Source organism: Gastrolobium bilobum, unplaced genomic scaffold (assembly GCF_033153095.1).
Source record: "Gastrolobium bilobum isolate Gb01-03AN ecotype WA unplaced genomic scaffold, APGP_CSIRO_Gbil_v1 utg30867, whole genome shotgun sequence".
Classification (NCBI taxonomy): domain Eukaryota; kingdom Viridiplantae; phylum Streptophyta; class Magnoliopsida; order Fabales; family Fabaceae; genus Gastrolobium; species Gastrolobium bilobum.
Genome location: NW_026899811.1, coordinates 44277 through 50711, shown reverse-complemented (window position 1 = coordinate 50711; position 6435 = coordinate 44277). Strand labels below are relative to the sequence as shown.

The following is a 6435-nucleotide window of genomic DNA, read 5'->3' as shown; positions in this document are numbered from 1 at the left end:
AATGAAGTATGCATAAAAAATTTAATTTTTTTTTTAAACAAATTGAGAATAATATGTGTTATTTTTGAAAAAATTTAAGTCATTAAACAAACTTTAATTTAATATAGAAATATGAGGGAGGTTATATATTTACAATTTTTTTTCTCTTACAACCTCTTATAACCATTTTTATTATCGTTAAATCAAAATCAAATCAACAGTTCTCACTTGATGCCATTTTGTACCGTTGATTTGATTCTGATCCAACAGTAATAAAAGTGGATTAAAATGTTGTAAGAAGAAAAAAAAGGTGGTAAATACTTCAACTCAGTATTATCAAACTGAAACTGGTCAATGGCTTACCGGTTCAACCAGTGGATCACTTGTTCAACCGCTTGAATTAAAAATATAATAAAATATATTAAACATAAAATTAAAAGAATTTTAGCTAATAATTAAAATTAGATTAATAGTATTTATAAAAAAGAAGAATTAGATTAGTAATAAGTGCTATAAGTTATAATCTACATGGTTTAGGTTCAAATTTCATTAGTGGTATTTTTCAAGCATTTTGTCAAAAATTTCACAAAATCAATTTTTTTTTTAAAATCCGGCGTTGGTTTAATACCGGTTGAACCAGTTCAGGACCAGTTTCAAATCGAGTCAAATACATAACTGATCTATAATAACCCTAACCTGTGTAATATGAATTTATGATATGATTAATGATTTAATCTTGGAATTAATGGTATAATTAGGTTGAAAATCTAATTAGGCCAAAATAAGGCATTTTTGGAAAAAGTGCAAATAGTGTGAGTTTTGGGGTATAATTGCTAGTAGGCAAAAGTTACCCAGAACTTAAAAATAATTGAATGAAACACCGAGATATAATTTTAGTGATAGTCTAAAACCAGGTTAGAGGAATTAAATGGATGAAAGGACATGATTGAGATTACTCTTAAAGTTTCTTTGACTTATGTAAACTTTATATTTTGTTAAAATATCTAAAGTTTAAGACAAAGATCATTACATTTCTCCTTCTTCGTGAGACCCGCAGACACCATAGGAGAGAAGCTTGAATTACAACTTCCTTATTAGTCATCTATTTTCCTTGAAGTAAAAAACCAAAGTTGCTTAGAATTGTGAGGAGATCATAACCTATAATTCACAAAGTGTTGAGAGTGAGTGTAGAGAGAAAAATCCTTGGAATGTGGTGGTTTTGAGGTATTTTTGAACAAAGGATATTGGTTTGATCTCATTCAAGGTTTAGAAAATATTCCTTGGGACTTTGTGAAGCCATTTGAGGTAAGAAAATCCATTTTCCTCTAAGTTTTCATAATGGGTGATATTTAGGTTGTTTATGATAAATGTTGCTAGGTTTGTGATGTTGGAGAATGAATTAGCCTTAGTTTATGTTGGGAAGTATGCTAACGAAGGAAACTAAATAGTAGAAATGAAGTTAAATCACCATTTGCATAATGTCCCTCTTTTTTGAAAATTACAGATAAGAAAAGTGTGATTTCTTGCAATGCAAGTAACTGGTTAATGGTGATTGATATTCGTTGTTGTCATTGAATTCTATGAGTGAATTTAGTGCTAGAATATTTAGCAAACAACCATTGGATCAAGCAATGGAGATGGACACTTGAATCTCTAAGTGGATCTAGCTTGTCGTTGTTTGTATTTGGAGATTTGATACAAGAAAGGTTTACTAAGAAGCCACTACAGGTAAGCTTTCAGACTTTAGAATTTATCCTGTGCTTGTTCCACCATGCCCTGAAGGGGTAGTGGTTTATATGGTATATCTAATTGTATAGATTTAATGTGATGCATTGGGTATATGCTATGTGTTTCCGCTTGGTATGTATCAAGGATGTTTCCTTGTGTAATTCATAGAGTGTAGGTTCTCTGCCTGGAATGATTTATTGTTATTGCGACATGAGCATTCCTGAGAAGGTGTGTTGACCTGAGGGATGTCTTAGATGAGCATTATTTGGATAACATGGATATGTATATGTTGCATCATATGATTTATTGCTTTTATGCTGAAGTGAACTTGGGGTGAAGGAATCTCCAAGGACCCTTGGTTTACTGAGATATATATGTATATCTCACCCCACGTTATGGGAATTTCAGGTGCAGGTACTGACGGTACAGGAGTATCACAGGGTACGAGACCAGACTAGATTGCCATGATAATGTATGCTTGGGAGATTATGTTTTGGATGCTTACATGTCTCACATTATGATATACAAGCATTTTGGAGAGCATAGTTGTTGCGAAATCGGCAAGTATACAGTTAGTTTCAAGTAATAAAATGATAAGTAAAGATTGTTCCCTCGAGGATTAATGCACCAAGTACTAATTTAACTATTTCCCTTAAGTTGGAAAAGAAAATTTGTTTGATTTGTGAAAGTGATTGAGTGTTGGAATTTTAAAAACAATATGCAAGAGTATAAAAAATGACAAGAAATTATGAGATTGATTAAAAATTATAAAAAGACTGTAGCTAGGATGCACTTCACCTTCGATACTCCCTTATATTCCTATATTGTATTTTATAATTAAATAATTGGTTTGCTCAGACAATTCATTATTTCCCTATAAAATAGTTGAACCCTAAAGTCTTAGTGATTTCAACCCATTAACCCAATTAGAATCCTAGTGTCCTAGTAATCCCTCTTGAATTAAGCATTAAACAAATGAATTATAAGTCTGCAATCTATGTAAGCCTATGTCTAGGTCATGCACAAATTGTTATTCTACTCTTGTCCAGACTAAAACCCCAATATGTCTATTGTGAGTCCTAACCCTCAAAGCCCTATAATTAGAGTGGCCAATTCTAATCAGGATATGGAAAAATTAGCACAGGCAGAATAAAAAACTAACTAATTAAATTATAAAAACAATATAGAAAATATAAAAGGATTCACATCGGGTCTGTGATCCATACTACAAAAAGAAATTAGCCAGACATATTCATGTCTGACTTAAACAAATTCAAATAATAAAAATTGTTCATAAACAGAAAAGAAAAGAAGAAGAAGAAGGAAGCTCAATGTCTTCAGTCTTCAACTCTGATGGAATCCCAATCTCCAGCGCGAGTCTCCAAGAATTCTCTCAATTCTCTGATCCTCATTATTCTCTCCAACCAATTATTATTGTCTCTGGGGCTCTGAGTCTCTATTTACAAACTATGTGTCTTGCTTAGAAATCTTGATTATATCTGCATCGGGTATCTTAAGTCCAATCTTCTCTGATTTAAAATGGGATAATTTATTGATTTTCCTGTACCTCTCACGCTACAACGTGGTTTCCACGCTGATAGCGTGGGAGTTTTGTTCACAATACTGGAAGTTCACGCTACTAGCGTGGTTCCCACGCTGTCAGCGTGGTTGGCAAGATTGTCTGGCCTAGTAGCGCGAATGCCACGCTAACAGCGTGAATTTCTCTGGATGAAAATTTCTTCTGGCGCTGTCAGCACCACACCCACGCTATTAGCGTGGGACTTCAGTTTTATGCTTTCAAATTAGGCTTCTTTTTGCCCTATTTTCCTACAAAATCAGAAGGAAATCAGTTGCATGATCTCTGATTGAGATTTATTAAATTAACAGTAATTACAGCCCTTTTATCTAGGATTGATCAAGATTCTTTCTCTTTTTGGCTTAGATTCATATATATGTTGGAGACATATCAGTAGGGGTATATTTATGCCTATATATTTATGTAGAGACATATGTATAGGTTATACTTTGATGTATCTTTTGGTAGATAGATAATGCATGTTATATATAGTTCATTTGGGAGACATAAGTATGTATATTCATATGACATGTAATAGATTTGATGTTAATTTTATTTTATGTAAGTATGAGAGGCATATGTATATTCATAGAGAGATCCATGGATGGACCATGTGAATAACCCGTAATGTGGTTATATGCATGCTAGATTAATTGAATATAACGTCTATTAGGTCCCATGAAAATTTGGGGATGAGTCCCCATGGTTTAAAGTGTAGCAAAATGCTGTCAAAGTGTGTTTTCCAGAAACAGGGAACGAAAACTTGGCTACTGCTAAGAATTTTTACATATGGAAATCTGTTCCCACCAGGAAGGAATCGATTCCCAGAAATCTGTTCCCATATGGAGGGAAACGATTCCCTAGTTCAGGAATCTGTTCCCGTCAGGAAGGGAATCTATTCCCTCAGGATAGGGGAGGTATGTAAACTACAACCACCCATTTTTAAGGGATGGGAATCGATTTCCTAATGTAACACCCTATTCTAGAACCGATTTATTAACATTAGAATGATATTAAGCATAGCTTAATATTGATTACTTGTAGCGGAAATAACATTAGAACTATTAAGTGAAAAATGCGGATAAGCTTTTTCCTTTTTCCTATGTGTTACAATTTTCACAATTAATCTTACACTTACCTGTTATCATAATCATCATTAATTATTCACTTGTAATATCCGTTGATATCAAAATTATCCACTAATTACTTTATTTATCATACTTAACCATCCACTAATTAATTATTCATTTTATGCCAACCTTACCAAATTTTTATATTATCTAGTCATCTATGACATAATAATAGAGACACATCCTAAGACATCCAATAAAATCTAAATTATTTATTATAGCTACTCGCATTTTTCTTAACATTTATTTAGGCACCACACTCCTTAGAAGTGGATTTAAGCCTTCCATATTTAAATTCCATAAGGTGTACAAGCATTTCTTTTTAAACATTTGTTTTTACTTTTGTTCTCCCTGAATATCCGGATATCAATATCCAGATATTAGGTCACCAATATCCGGATATTCCACGACAGTGGCGAAATGGAATATCTTTTTCCAGGCTAGGGGTTTAGCATTCAACCCCTTGCCCTATATCACTTCATCTTGTACTTAGTTGTCTTTACTTAAGACATACAACAAGTGTCAACCATATATGTGGTTTAATTAAGCTATATAGTACCTTCCTTGGCACCTAAATCATCATATCTAAAGGGAGTTGATTAAGTGATACATGCATACGTCTTGACACCTAGAAATTCTTTCCTTAGGTCATCTCACATAAAAATCATATTACACAATAATAACTAACATGAGTAATCATGTCATTACATCATATGACCAACTACAAACACTCAAGCATTGTCCAGCCGGTAATTGGTAACAACAATTGGGAGCTTAAGTCTTCCACTATTCAATTGGTGGAGAGAGCCCAGTTTGGAGGAGAGGAGGATGAAGATCCTCACAGATTCATAGACAGATTTCTTATGGTATGTGACTCAACTAAACATCCTCAGGTGTCCAATGATGCAATCCGGTTGCGGTTGTTCCCTTTTGCTGTTAAGGGAAAGGCTCTTAGTTGGTTGGAAAGGCAGCCTGCACGTAGCTTTCCTACATTGGATGATCTGTCTCAAAAGTTCTTTGCTGAGTTCTTCTCTATGGAGAGATATAATCAGATGGTGAATGACATTACCAATTTCACTCAGTTAGAGGGTGAAACTATGTGTGGAGCTTGGAACAGATTCAAGGATTTAATGAGGAGGTGTCCTCATTATAACTTGACCGCTGACAATCAAGTGAGAATCTTCTTCAACGGTTGTAAACCTGACATTCAGATGGTGTTGAATGGTATCACAGGTGGTACTATTAAATCCTTGAGAACAAATGAGACTTTTGAGCTGATTGAGAGAATTAGCTAATGAAAATGAAGGGTTGTCATCTAAGCCTAAGAGAGGTATTCTTCAGTTGGAAGGAAATGATGTTGTGCTGGCTGAAAATAAGTTGTAATCACAACAAATGGAAAATTTGACTTCAAGGCTTGATAAGATGCAGCTTTCTGGTGTTCAGGCTCAAGCTGTTACTGTTGTGTGGGAATATTGCCAGGACAATCATGAGTCTAATGAATGTCCTTCTTTGTTGTCTTCTGATCCTCCTCAACAAATGCAGGTGAATGGCATTTGGTATGATCAAAGACCTCCGCAGCAAAATATTCCAAGAAATCAGAATTTTTCTGCTGGAAGTAGTAATTTTCAAAGGAGGATTCATGGAACTGGTCTTGACTTCAAATCTAACAACTATTTGCAGCCTCCACCAATCCAACCCAAGGAACCTTCTGATTTGGAAAAGCTAGTAGGACAAATGGCTCAACATTCTAATGCTTTCATGGAAGAGACTAGAGCTAATACAAAGAACACAAGTGCATCTTCAGAAATTTGGAGAATCAAATTGGCCAACTAGCTAAACAAATTGCTGATAGAACTCCAGGTACCTTCCTAGTAATACAATTACTAATCCAAAGGAAGATTGTATGGCTTTTACAACTAGAAGTGGTAAAGTGGTGGTAGCCCTAGAAAAGCCAAACATAAATGTGGGAGCTGATGAGAAGCTTAATGAGGTTGAGGAGCCCGAAAAAGAAGTTGTAATTTC

At 34.3% G+C, this 6435-nt stretch overlaps 1 non-coding gene across 1 annotated transcript; it reads right to left on the bottom strand.

Moving 5' to 3' along the window:
* Positions 1–5463: 5463 nt before the first annotated feature.
* On the bottom strand, positions 5464–5569 carry LOC133293733 (small nucleolar RNA R71). The gene has a single exon (XR_009749098.1). It is a non-coding gene; the product is annotated as a small nucleolar RNA R71 (small nucleolar RNA).
* Positions 5570–6435: the final 866 nt, after the last annotated feature.